The sequence below is a fragment of the Stegodyphus dumicola genome, chromosome 2 (genome assembly GCF_044657685.1).
Source record: "Stegodyphus dumicola isolate Sdum_Otavi_A_Nest chromosome 2, ASM4465768v1".
Lineage (NCBI taxonomy): Eukaryota > Metazoa > Arthropoda > Arachnida > Araneae > Eresidae > Stegodyphus > Stegodyphus dumicola.
The window spans coordinates 133852970-133867667 of NC_140769.1; the positions used below are offsets into that span (position 1 = coordinate 133852970).

At 35.9% G+C, this 14698-nt stretch overlaps 1 protein-coding gene and 1 long non-coding RNA gene across 3 annotated transcripts in view; one reads left to right on the forward strand and one right to left on the reverse strand.

Moving 5' to 3' along the window:
• The window catches only part of LOC146998583 (uncharacterized), a 140574-nt gene that overhangs the window by 31402 nt on the left and 94474 nt on the right, over positions 1-14698 (reverse strand). The window lies entirely within an intron of this gene.
• Positions 12473-14698, forward strand: part of CalpC (calpain C) — a 159458-nt gene continuing 157232 nt past the window's right edge. For both annotated transcript variants that reach the window (XM_085811133.1, XM_085811134.1), the window contains exon 1: positions 12473-12833. The gene's annotated coding sequence lies outside the window, so the exon portion shown is untranslated. The remainder of the gene's footprint in view (positions 12834-14698) is intronic.

The following is a 14698-nucleotide window of genomic DNA, read 5'->3' on the forward strand; positions in this document are numbered from 1 at the left end:
TTGAAAACATAGACACTTGTACACCTGATGTAGCTACTGCGTCTTTTACAGAAAAAAAAACATCATCATAAAGCTTGCGGATATGCTTACATAATTGTAGGACCTGATGGGAAAAGCGTTAAACCTGTAACAGTATACAGAGGTCCAAATGCTGTAGACCATTTTATACAAAATATTTTACGTGAAGAAGAGGAAATAGCCGAAAAATTATATAGTATTGTACCTCTTTCCATGACATCTCAAGATGAACAAAATTTTAAAAATGCAACTTATTGCTGCTTATGCAAAAAAAAAAAAAAAAAAAAAAAAAAAAAAAAAAAAGAATAATGATCGTGTAAAAGATCACGATCATCTTACGGGAAAGTATAGAGGAGCTCTGCACAATAAGTGCAATTTCAAATTTAAACTTCAAAAGAAAATTCCTGTCGTATTTCACAATTTAAAACACTATGATGCACATTTAATCATGCAAGGCATTAGCAAAATTCAAAAGAGGGAGTTTCATGTCATACCTAATAATATGGAAAAATATATTTATTTCAGTATTAAAAGAAAATGGAATAATCTAAGAATATCTTTAATTTTTATTGATAGTTTACAGTTTATGAACGCGTCTTTGGAAAAACTTGTATCTAACTTGCCTGAAGAAAAATTTAAGATTTTAAAAGAAAATTTTCCCAATGATCAAAACATAAAATTATTATTACGGAAGGGAATATATCCATATGAATATATCAACTCTTTATTTAAAAAAGCATGGCTACCTCTTACCAATACTGATGTCTATCTCTGCGGCCAACAGTGCAATTTTTTTCATTGCATGCACAGTTATTCATTTACGATCTACATTTACCTTCAAGCAGCACAAACAAGATGATGGCATACAAAACGTATCCTGGTTACAAATAGAACAGTAGTCACCAGCATTTGCAAGATTCTGGATTCAGTATCAGTTCTAGGACAGGAAATTTGTCAGGCTCACTTGTAGGGTTTATATTTATTTTAACTAACATTTATTTTAAGTTTAAACTATCTTTCCTGTCAAGCCTTACTTTCCCCTGGGATTGCCAATGCCAGAGTATGTAAATTTTAGTAGAACGCGCAAGGATTCAAATTGTCAGCGGAAGTAATCTGAGTTAAATAAAAGGGAAACGAGTTCGAAAGTGTGCTTTCTTGCTTCACGAGCGTGGAGGTGGCTAGTTAGAAATTGAAGAACCACGCGTTTCGGCCTGTGTGCTTGCCTCGGCAGATTGTTAATCTTTCAACGTAATATTCAGAAGTTTGCTGAATTATCATCGGTATCTTAGAACGCGGTGAGGTCAGTTACGTTTAGAGAGCTTCGTAGTTAGTCACTTGTTATTATCTCTTTTCAGTTTCTTCTTCTTCTTTTTTTTTTTTTTTTTTTTACCATCGGGTCGGCGTAGTTTGTGAGTGTCAAGAGCACGCATTTGTAATTTCTAAAGTTGAATACAAAGGGATTTAAACACTTCTCAAGATTTTGTCTACTTTACAGTTCTCAGCAGTCACCACTATTGTTGCGTGCAGGTTGGAAGCGCGCAACATTACATTGGCGCCCGAACACTTGTCGAACTGAAATGGCCGAAAATTGGATGGAAGTTGCTGGACAACAACAAGAAATGGCAAGCCAATTGGAAGGATTTGGATACCTGGTCCAGACGATGAGAGCGTCAATTAAGCCAAACGTCAATTTCGACGGAAAAAATTCGGGGGCGATATTTCTAGAAGGCCTAGAAAATCACTTCCAGCTCTACCCTGTGCCTGAAAGACAAAAAGTTGCCATCGCCACATCTGCACTAAGAGGACAGGCCGCGCTATGGTGAAAGAATATAGGCAAATATTTATTAGGGGATTTCGGAGGCCAGACATATACATTTGAAAATTTCAAAAAATCGTTATTAAAGGCCTTCTCCATAGTGAAAGATCGAGCAAGGCTAGAAGCCGAACTATATCCAAGAAATATGTGAAAATACCTTTCCAATACGATCTGCAAAACCTTACTTTCATATAAATTGGTGGACTAAAGAGTTACGCGCTCAAAAGCATAAGGCGAGAGCATTGAAACGGAAAATGAAATCGATTACTGACGATGAATTAAGACACCAAGCCTGGCTCAAATTCAAAAAAGAAAATGCAAACTACAAAAAGATGATTCTCGAATCTAAATTAAAAAGCTGGCACAAATATTGTTCAAACAATAAAGAAATTTATGGCACCTTATACAAGATCGCCAGTAGTAAAATATTTAAACCGTCACAAATCCAACTTCCCTCAAATTTGCTTTCAAGTTCTGCTGAAATTCAGGATGCCACTCTCTCAACCCTAAATGAGATTCTTGACTCTGTCTTTCTAAAAGATGATCCAGCTGAAGATTCGCCTACTCAAACCAGAATCCGTAACTGCGATGACATTCCACAAACAGACAACGATATTCCGTTCTCAAAACAAGAAATAAAGCAAATAATTAAAAACCTAACTTTAAAAAAGGCACCAGGCCCAGATGGCATCGATAACCACATTATAAAATTAATCCATCAAGCCCATCCTGACATAATCTGTAGTTTTTGCAATCGATGTATAGAACTCTCTACCTTTCCTGATTGCCTGAAAATTGGTAATATAATACTCTTCAATAAGAAGAATAAAAGCTCCGATGAACCTAAATCTTATCGTCCGATAAATCTTCTCCCAGCCCTGGGAAAAGTTTTGGAAAGATGTCTTATTGGTCGTCTAAAATTTCATGTTTACAGCAAAAACTTAATAAGCAATAACCAGTTTGGATTTCGAAGCCTACTTTCAACAAGTCATGCAATTAATGCAGCTCTTGAACAAGTCAGAAACAATAAAATCAACCAACTTCATTCTGCAATAATATGTCTCGACTTAAAATCAGCTTTTGATTCTTTATGGTGGCCAGCAGTTTTACAAGCGCTGCGTTCCTTTAAGTGCCCTCAAAATTTATTTCTAATTATTCAAGATTACTTCAGAAACAGAAAAAGTGTGATTCTTTACAACAACACTGAAATTGTGCGTAATCAAGTCCGAGGATATCCTCAGGGGTCTTGCATGAGTGCAGATCTCTGGAATATCAGCTTCAACAACATCATTGCCTATCCATGGCCAGATCACTCAAAAATTGTAGCTTTTGCAGATGATGTAGCTTTTATTACAAGTGGCCGTACCAGAGACATTTTACAGAATAATTGCAACGAAACACTCCAGTTATTTAACCAACTTTGCAAAATTCAAAAACTACAAATTTCTCATAGTAAGTCCCAAGTCTTAGTGATCCATAAACCAGGACAAAATATAACTAAAGCTTTAGCTATAAAAATTGACAATCAAAAGATCAAATCTGTGAACACAATCAAGTACCTCGGTTTAACAATCGACAAGAAATTCTCCTGGATTCCTCATCTACAAAATATTAAACTTCGTACAACATCAATAGCTAACTGCCTACGACGTATGCATGGATATAACTGGGGCTTAAATCCGCATATAACACGTATTCTTCTAAAAACAGTCATCTCAAAAATGGTAAATTACGGAGCCGGAATTTGGGCACAACCAATGACAATAAGAAAGATTAAATGTTTAAATTCAATTCAAAGGCCTTTTACTCTTTTCATTACTCGGGCGTATTGCACAACTTCAAATATAGCACTTGATTCTCTAGCTGGTACTCTTCCGTTATCAATCAGTGCAGAAATGGAATGCACCTATACGAAAGTTCTCCAACTTAACGAAGCCGCAGAATTCAACAACCAAACCTTTTGGCCATCCAACTATGAAAAGAAAATTAACCCCAATCTTATCCATCCAGCGCTTCGCTTCAGCAAAATAATATTCACCACGTCTGAAGAAAATTCAAGTTCATCTCCAATTGCTTATACTGATGGATCAAAAATTGAAGGAAAAGTTGGTTCCGCAGTCTTTTTTCAAATTACCCCCTCAAATATCATCAAATGGAAAGGCCATCTCCATAATAACAATAGTGTTTTCCAAGCGGAATTGTCAGCTATAAAAGCAGCGATTGAAATAGCCATTCTCAAAAATCTCAACGAATTTAGCATAAAATCTGACTCCCAAGAAGCTATTCTAGCTATTAAAAATCCCTTACCTTCCTCTCCATTGATATCCGACATAAATTCTCTTCTTGGAAAAATCCCAAACTACAAAATTCAAATCTCATGGATCAAAGGACATAGTGGCCATTTTGGTAATGATCAGGCAGATGAATTAGCCAAAGAAGCAGCTATTAATCAAGATGGTACTGAAATCATCATTCCGTGGCCTCGCTCGAATTTCAAGTACCAACTAAAACAACTTGCTTCAAAATCTTGGTAAGATTTGTGGAACAATGCTCCACAGGGAAGACGCACATATAACTTGATGCCCAATGTAAGCTTAGCATCTCTGAACTCGAATCCTTCCCTAAATTACTTTATAACAGGACATGGACCCTTCCCCACATATTTCTACGCAAGAAATTTGGCAAACTCTGACATCTGCATATGTGGGGAACAGGGAACTCCTGATCACTACGTTTTCTCATGCCCCTTAACTGAGGATATTCACATAAAATTCCCAAGAACTGACCTCCTGGCATTCCAAAGATTTTTAATTAAAGATAAACATCAATATCCAAAGTTTCAGAAAATTATGCAACGACTCCCTTCCTACGGCGTAGATCTCTGTCAAGTGTAAATCCACGTACAGTTTAAACTTAGTGAACTTTTACATGCTGTAATTATGGACAAAATGGATCCGCTCGTGAACTGAACTTTATAAACTGCAATAAACCAATATATCTGAAATAACCCCTGGACACCTACCTCTTTAGCATTATTATAACAATTCATTTAACATTGTGTTGCCAGTACTAATTATAATTATCTCATTATGTTTATTTGTTTATTAATTATGTTTATCTCCTATTTTTGTTGCACCAAATCAGATGTTCAATTTATCTTGTGAATCTCAAATTGTATTCCTACTATTTTGTAATCTACTTATGCCCTACACCATTATTTTTAATAAATACTGGATGCGGGGCGTACTGTGGAATAGCACGATGTACCATAATTGGCAAACTTTAGACCTTTTGAAAAGCTTCAGTTTATGAAAATTCTTATAAAACTTGCAACTACCCCCCCTTTTTTTTTCTTAAAGAGTTAGTATGGGAAGGCATTACCAGTTGACCTATGGTACATCGCTGGTGTCCCCCATACTTTTACCTTTACCTTTACCTATATAGTTTTTATCAACGGAATATAGAAGAGTTGACGGACTTTATTCTGCGAAAAATTAAGCTGACGGATATGCTGTATGGGAAGAAACCCGACGCGGAGATTATTGAAATAATCTTACCAAGATTGTTACCTGCCGTTCAAGACTACTTCGAAATTAGAAACCCAAGCACATTGCAGGAGCTCTTCGAATTGACAGTCAAGTTTCAAAATCGTAGAATAGCGGAAAAAGCTAGAGGGGCATCGTATTCTCAAAGTATCCGAAGGCAATCTTCAAATGAGCAGACCAGAAATGCAAACCGCTCTTATGGGGGAAAGAGCTAGCAAGCTAACTTATCGAAGCTCGAAGGTCAAGGCCCAAAAAGGAAATTCGAAAACAACCGTCCGCGTACCCAGAAGGCAGAAGTTGAAAGGAAAGCTTTATACGAGTAGAGGGGCCTGTGAAAGCGAGGGTCCAGACCCCGGAAGTTTTAAAAAAACCCTCAAGAAGACACTTAAATACGGTCATCGTAAAGAACTCACAGTTACCTATTATACAAGTCCTGGTTGGCGATGTACCAGTAGAAGCCCTCATCGATACAGGAGCAGAAGGTAATTTTATGAGTGATATTTTTTTTAAGAAGAACTTTAATAGGTTTCGATTATTTAAAAATAAAAACACAGAAATCATAGCAGCGCAAGGACAAACTTGTCAATGTATCGGAAAACTATCTTTAAAGATACAGGTCCAAAATGAAAGCCTTAAAGTATTAATTTTTGTAGTAAAAAATTTGCAAAATCCACTTATTTTAGGTATGAAGTTTTTAAAAGCCGCGAAGGCCAAACTGAATTTTCAGGACAGTTCTATTGTGTTGGAGATGGACCGGAGGGTGGTGGAACCAGTGGAACATTCGCAAGTTGACCTTAGCCATTTGAATGACCATGAAAGTCAAGCCATCCAGCAAGTGGTGAGTACTTTTTCAAACTTGTTTTCAGAATGGCCTGGTAGCTGTCAAATAGTTACGCATGAGATACAGTTAACTGCCGACAAACCCTGTAGGACTAAACCTTACCGCTATGATAAACAGAAAGAACAAATCATAGAAGAACATATTCAGGAAATGTTAAAGAACAAAATAATAACGCCCATAAATAGTGAGTACGCGAGTCCAGTTGTACTATGTAGGAAAAAGAACGAGTTTCCTCCTTCGGATAAAAGGGCTTGGAGGTTTGCTATCGATTACAGAAAACTGAATAGTATTACTAAATTCCCAGTTTACCCTTTGCCGGTTATAGAGGAAATTATTAGAAAGATTAAATCTACAAGATACATGACTACTTTGGACTTAACGTCTGGCTACTATCAAATAGCTATGAGACCCGAAGACATACATAAAACCGCGTTTATAACAAAATCGGGCACTTATGCATTTTTACGCATGCCCTTTGGGTTGTGTGGGGCCCCGTCAACATTCCAGAGAGCTATGGACATTGTTCTAAAGCCTGTCCTAGGAAAATCGACTTTAATCTATCTAGATGATATAATTATAACGAGTAGTACGTTGGAACAACATATTAAAGATCTAGAAGAAGTTTTTAAATTATTAAAAGAGGCCGGTCTTACAATTAACGCCTCAAAATGCAAGTTCGCAACTAAAGAACTTAAATATCTGGGTTATAAAATTTCGCAAAAGGGTATAGAAACTCAAGATTCAAAAATAAAAGCAATCAAGAATTTCCCACCTCCCAACACCGCCAAGAAACTTTCTTCTTTCCTTGGGTTATGTTCTTATTATCGGTCATTCATAAAAGATTTTGTTATATTGTTGAACCCTTGTTAGTGATTAAAAGAAAGAAAAGTAAATTCACGTCGACAGCAGAAGCAAATACCGCATTCGAAAGGTTAAAAGAAGCGCTTATCGATGCCCCTGTTTTAAAATTCCCGGAGGGGGACGAAAACCTGGAAATTGCAGCAGATGCGTCGGACTATGCTGTGGGTGCGGTTCTTATGCAAAATGGCCATCCTTTGGCATTTTTTAGTAAAACGTTGAATCATACACAAAGGAATTATACAGCTACAGAGAGAGAAACATTAGCCGTATTCAAATACACAAATTTACTGTACACAACTTTCGAGTTTATTTCGGCAAAGCGCCAGTAACAGTCTTTTCGGATCACGCGGCTGTTGGTAGACTTTACTCGGGAAAAAACCTAACGCCCAGGTTAATAAGATGGGCTTTACAACTCCAAGAATATAATCTCATAATCAAATATAAACCGGGTAAGGAAAACAATGTAGCTGACGCACTTTCTCGTATAAAACTGGACGATGAAGGCAATGAACTTAAATGCGCTGTGTTGACTTCAAAAATTTTAGATTCTAGAGATACAATTATTGCTGAATTGAAAGCTGATCCTGAATTTGGAAGTATCTATGCATATTTGAAAGATCCCGAAAGCTTTGAGCCCACAGATATCGATGCGACAAGAAATAGAGCAGAAAACTATGAAATAATAGATAATTTATTATTTTATACGAAAACAACAAACGAAAATCTCGAGTACAAACCAGTCATCCCAGCCTCGCTTCGATTAAGCATTTTGAAGGAATTACAGGACGCGAAAACAACGGGTCATTTAGGGGTCAGAAAGACTTTAAAAAGGGTACGCGAGGCGGTATATTTCCCGCAATTATACAAAATAGTAACTGCGTATGTCAGGTCCTGCAATCAATGTCAGTTAATAAATGATATTAATTACAGCCCGGCCGGGTACTTAAATAGCATTCGCGCTACATTTCCGAATGAAATTTTAGGCATAGATCTTCTTGGTCCTTTCCCCCAGAGTGACTTAAATAAAAATCGTTTTCTTTTAGTAATTGTAGATCATTTTTCAAAATGGACAGAAATTGTTCCACTTAAACGCGCGTCAGCCAAAACAGTCGCAGATGCTTTCTTACACAGATACATTTTAAAATACGGTGCACCGATAAAAGTCATTAACGATAACGGTAAACAATTCATTAGCCAAATATTTGAAAACATATGCACTGGACTTGGCATACGCCATATCAAAATGGTTCTGTATAGACCACAGGCAAACATAGCAGAAAGAGTTAATAAAAACATTGTAAAAATAATTCGAAGTTATGTTAGCACACATCACAAGCGCTGGGATGGCTACATAAATGAGTTAGCTTATGCTTTAAGAACGGCAAATTACGATACTACGGGAAAAACCCCAGCAGAATTATTTTTAGGCCGAAAGTTAATTACGCCATTAGATAAATTATTCTTTGTGCAACAAAGAGAACAAGAATTTAAACATAAAGATGTGCAAAAACTTATTGACCAGGCGGTTAAAAGCTCGGATACGGCAAGAAACAGACAAAAGTTATATTATGATAGAAAACGCCGTGAAGCAGATTTTAAAGTTGGAGATAAAGTGTTGAAGCGGAAATTTTCTTTATCAAGTGCCCCAGACAATTTTACTGCAAAGTTAGCTCCAAAATTTGAAGGCCCCTATGTAATTCAGGAAATCAAGGGAGTCGTATTGTACCTTAAGAACGAAAGAGGTACCGACCAGGTGAAAAAATATTATAATCAAAATGATTTTGAAATCCTTAAAAGTTTCTTGCAGGACTCAAGCGTAAAAGAAGTAGAAGATCCAGAAGTAACGTCACCCGTTCCATCACTCAAGAACCAGAGAACTGAAGGGACAACCCATGCGACGGTACCGAAAAGAAGAAATGAAAACTTTCAGACTCCAGCATTTAAGAAATACAAGAAAGCAAAGCCGCCGCGTAAAGAAACCTTGGTAAAGAGGAAAACACCACTTACAACGTATCGCAGTAGAAATTCTACATGGAGGAGAACGCTTCCGGGACCAGAGAGTCAGGCGCAAACAAGGCCGCCGTTCCCGAGAACGAAAAGAGAGCAGGAGGAACGAAAAGACCACCACGAACAGAAGAAATTCAAGTATGACTCCAGACCGGAGGACGCTAAAACCAGCCGTCCAGGGTAAAAAAGGAAAAGACAGCAACCCGACGACTACCACTCCAAGAGGCCAGCATGCAGAAGGCGAAAAAGAAAAAGCAACGTGGACAACACTCGGAGGACACTAAGGAGAAGACTGACGTCGATGAAACCTATAACGTGGGAGCAGTTCTGCCAGAAGAGGATGTCGGAGTTCCAATCATCGAAAACTCAAAGATAAGTTAAAATCTTCTATAAAATTTTTTTTCTTTTGTTCCGAAATGTTATGCGTAAATACGAAGTTCTATGTTTTGACGGAAGTCAATGTGTCTCGGTTGAGACTTAGTTTTCTTTTACTTTATTTAGCTAAGGCAAAAGTATTATTTTCTTTAAGTATAAAATCTAAGAACAAGCAGTTTCTGTTGGTCGAACGACTAATTCTGTTATGTTAAAGCCAAAATTTGGCCGAAGATAAAAATAACTTCGTATTCTTGTATTAATAAGAACTTTAGTTTCAGTGCCTCCAGCTTGGCGAAGAATGAGTAAAGTAAAAATTTATTTTTCTCTTATTCATTTTATGGTAAATTGTAAAAATCATATGTATTAGAATTTTGTAAATATACGTAAATACTTGAAAGTTATGTAAAAGTAGAATTTAGTGTAGAAGCATAAAATTTTAGATGCTAAAAGTAAATGCTCAAAAGCAATGAATTCAAATTAAGTATTAAACTGTAGATAAAATCATGCTTTAGAGCGAAAGCCTGCATGTCTAAAGATGAATGAGGGGGAATTTAGAATGAATGTGTTTTGTAGGGTTCTCCACCTACACTTGAATTTTAATAATGTTAAAGTAGCTCATCGAGTTGTAGAATGTTGAGTAAGGTGTGTCTATTTGGTCGTTGAATTCTAACAATTCATTGTGGTTAGGGGAAGTGTTGCAATACTAAAACACGAAAATTCCCGTTTGACACCACACATGGTGGAGAGCCATGTGAGCTGTAAGAAGAGAGAATTAAATAAGTATCTAAAGAAATTTATTCTACCTTTTGTGAATAAACAGTTTTTTATGTAAACGAGGCTCTAAAAATTTAGTTTAGAATTGTGGAAACTTTTCAACAGGTCGTTTCTAGGACCTGCTTCCAAGTTTACCAAATTCTGGCAGCGGCAAATGTAGGGTTTATATTTATTTAAACTAACATTTATTTTAAGTTTAAACTATCTTTCCTGTTAAGCCTTACTTTCCCCTGGAATGGCCAATGCCAGAGTATGTAAATTTTAGTAGAACGCGCAAGGATTCAAATTGTCAGCTGAAGTAATCTGAGTTAAATAGAAGGGAAACGAGTTCGAAAGTGTGCTTTCTTGCTTCACGAGCGTGGAGGTGGCTAGTTAGAAATTGAAGAACCACGCGTTTCGGCCTGTGTGCTTGCCTCGGCAGATTGTTAATCTTTCAACGTAATATTCAGAAGTTTGCTGAATTATCAGCGGTATCTTAGAACGCGGTGAGGTCAGTTACGTTTAGAGAGCTTCGTAGTTAGTCACTTGTTATAATCTCTTTTCAGTTTCTTATTTTTATTTTACCGCCGGGTCGGCGTAGTTTGTGAGTGTCAAGAGCACGCATTTGTAATTTCTAAAGTTGAATAAAAAGGGATTTAAACCCTTCTCAAGACTTTGTCTACTTTCCAGTTCTCAGCAATCACCACTATTGTTGCGTGCAGGTTGGAAGCGCGCAACATTACACACTGACAAAATTCATTATTATCATTCAATAGGCATTCCTCTGCGCAAAACTTGCATGCCTTATCTAGTATCATCTCATCTGCGAGGAATATATATATATGTGATTCAGCACAAGCACAATTCATGAACGTTGAGTAACCTGCAGTTTAATGCAGAAACTATACTGAACTATGAACAAAATTTCGTGTACTGTTGCTTAGTATTGTATATGTATCTCACGTATAGAGAACTTTACATGTATTTTATAATTTATGTTTTATATTTGATATGTGTTTTGTATGTATTTTATTTATATTTATATTTCATATTTGTACCCTCTATTTTATGTACTTTGTTTTATATTTTGGCATCGCAATATGTTATTGTATTCTCTGTCTTCGAAAAAGTAGCCATTGTATCGCCGTCTAGCCCTTGGCCACGTAACGTACCTAAATTCTTAATATCTTCAATAAACGCTGGATAATGGAGAACGAGGGGCTCACACTTGCTTACCTTATCTCTGGTAGATGCCAGATACACTCGTCCTCCGTCACCTGCCACCTGCTTATTGAAACAAAATTTCTCCGGAAAAAATGTTACCATTTTAATTACTTGAATCTATATCAGTGGGAATAAAATAACTGATTAGGATAACACTAAACGGACAATGAGCGTGGTGGATGCTCTTTTTCATTCAGCGAACACTAATAATTTTTTGAACTAGCAAAAATTTATAAGCTATTGTTATATTGATAATATGATCAGTTTGAATGCTTAGCTCACATGCTGGTAAAAACGCAACAGCGTTAGATCTTCGTTGAGCCCACTCACCATTTTCCCATTCGTTTATCCAATACCCTGGAGTTGACCAAGGGACGAGTCGCTGAACACTGATAGTTCGATTTAGGCTCGATTCAGGTGAACGGACTGGCTTTTCGTGCTTTTCCCTATGTGTAATGTACATACGAGCCGATTTTTCTTTTAAAATCCTCCACGAAGGCATCCATCCCCTTACGTAGATAGGCCTCGTATGCTTTGGTATAATTAAATAAATCAAACCAATGGCCCTGGAATTTACGGTTAACCAATATAATGCCGAACGTAAGACATACTTTTGCTCACTGATATAAATGTGGCTCACATCTTTAGAAAAGGACACATACACAGTAGTTTTAGAAATTCTTCACTTTTTTAGCAAGCGCAACAATAAAGTATAGGAAAATAACATCCTGAAACTTTATTACAATTTCACAGGCAACAATTTTAAAACTATATTTACCAAACAAATATTTCAGCTTATTTCAAGATTTGATTAATTTTACTCTTTAATTTCATTTGTATTGTAATACATTGCATAAAAAAACCGTAATGTTTAAATCTAACCGGTTACAACATGGAGTTACGAATTCATTACGTACCGTACTGACTAGCGTTTTTTTTAAACATTCCAAACATCGTTACGCTAATGGTCTCCGCGAGGCAAATAACCTTCTTGCTCGACCGGCTAGCCCCGCCCCCATTCCTACGCCAAATGATTGAGAAGAATGAAAAGTTCTATATGTTTTCGGAAAAGATTTCTCTTCGCGTTTTGCGAAATATAGGATACTGGACCAAATCAGGTCGTTTATTAAGGCCAAGATGGACCTTCCACGAGATTTCACAGTCACGTGATTGTTGAATTTTACACTGTGTTGCCGTCCGGCCATTGTAAAAGCGGTTTGTTTAGTGACCCTGAAAGTAGTCGTGTATTTCGAACGCTCCTTCTCCATCGCGCCGCCGTTCCATGTGCTAAAACCGAACATAAACAAACGGAGTTTGTGATGTGTTTTACTGAGTTTTCTCAAATGCAACTTGGAGGTGATTAAAGGTCGTAATTAGTATTCCTCAAAGACAGGTAAGCCTGTAAAGATATTACTTTTCATTTGTTCGAATTCTTACTCTGTTTCATTTGTTGGAACCTTCACGTTAATTTATTACAACTTCGTTTAGAATCATGATGACCGAAGAAGTGCCGTTATGTTTATTATTCTTGAGAAAAGATTTCCCAGAAAAGCTAAAAATAATGAAAAACAAATGTATGAATAAAAAAAACGATGAATGAAATCATATATTTTTATCTGTGCACATGTGCGAAAAATCTTATAATTAATAAATATAGTCAACCTCCTAGAAGGCAACACCCACGTATGCTTATGATTTTAGTTTTCCTTGGAAGTGGTCATCTTAGAGAGATCATGTTCACTAATGCTTATTGACGTTCTTAGAAACAGTGGTCTATTCTAGAGATAGCTGTTTTAAGAGAGTCGACTGTATGCGGTATTTTAATTCAAACAGCGTTAATGATAAGTTTACATTCAGAAGTCAAACAACAAATAAGTTTACATGTTTAAAATTCTGTAAAAGCATTCGCATTTTGATTCATTAATCATCATTAATAATTTAAGGATTAATATCTTATTTAATTAAAGGTTTAAGGATTAATATCTTATTATTATTAAGTAAACGATCAATCAGCATCTATTAATTTAAGGATTAATTTCAATCAGTGTACTAAATGCAAATATGGGTTTTTGAAATTTTGATTCTAAAGGACACTTTATTACAAAATTAAAATTACATCATCAAAGAAACAAACATATCAAATGCTCTAATGAATTTTATAGTGGCCTCCCCGCCCAAAAAAATAAATGTCTGCTGTTACAAACTCATAAAATTAAATTTACAGTTGAATAAAATTAAAATTAAAACTCTACATAAATTGCAATCTGACCTTCATATTCAGATTCCATTTTAACACCTGAAGCAGTTTTAAGCTACAAAGTTATTAATTTAAAGATTAATTCCAATCAGTTCAAGATGTAGAACATAAAATTTAATTTAATTAATTAAGTTTATTAATTTAAAGATTAATTCCAATCAGTTCAAGATGTAGAACATAAAATCATATATAAGGTATTTAAAATAGCGGTGCTTAAGCAGTAAGGTAAAAAACATTGCTATGTTTTGATTCCATCACAAATTAATGTGATTTTATACCTGTTTAATAAAGAGTGGACTAACTTATTCAAGACCAAGCTGTACATTCTTTTCATTGGATCATTTATACCAAAGGCATGCAACAAGTAGAGCTCTTGCAAGTGAATCGCAGCAATTTCCATTTTGCCAAGACAGGAAATTCGCGTAGCGATCGCAATAATTCGAGCTTTCAGATGAAGAAAACCCTTTTTATGTTGATTTAATATCTAACAGAAGTAAATGATTCACCCGTTAATACCCAAAACATGAGTATTATTTTTAGCCCAAAAGGTGGAGTCTTAATCTCGAAATGGGATTTTGTGTTGATTCAGTTTAAACGGCGTATCATTTCACTTTGCATTATTTTTAAAGAAATTAATTAATGAAGAATCTGCATGTATCTATGCACGTTCCTCGCATTGTGAAAAAACGATGATGAAGCTTAAAGCCATTACATTTTGAATAACGTTGGCCTCCACCCGAACCCCTGGTAGCCTGAATTTTGAATTTGTTTTAGCATTTAGTTGACATTTTGTAAAAACGTTAATGAATTTTTACATTAATGAATGCAAATGAACAAATACAACGGTTTGAAAGCCAACAGTGGCAATACTGTTCAAAACAAAACAATTTTATATCCAGCGTTCCAGACTGTTGCCATCTGGAAAAATGTAAGTTATTTATCTTTCAATTTTAATTAACAAACGGATCAATGAAGACATTCCATCTATGAAAGCAATATGT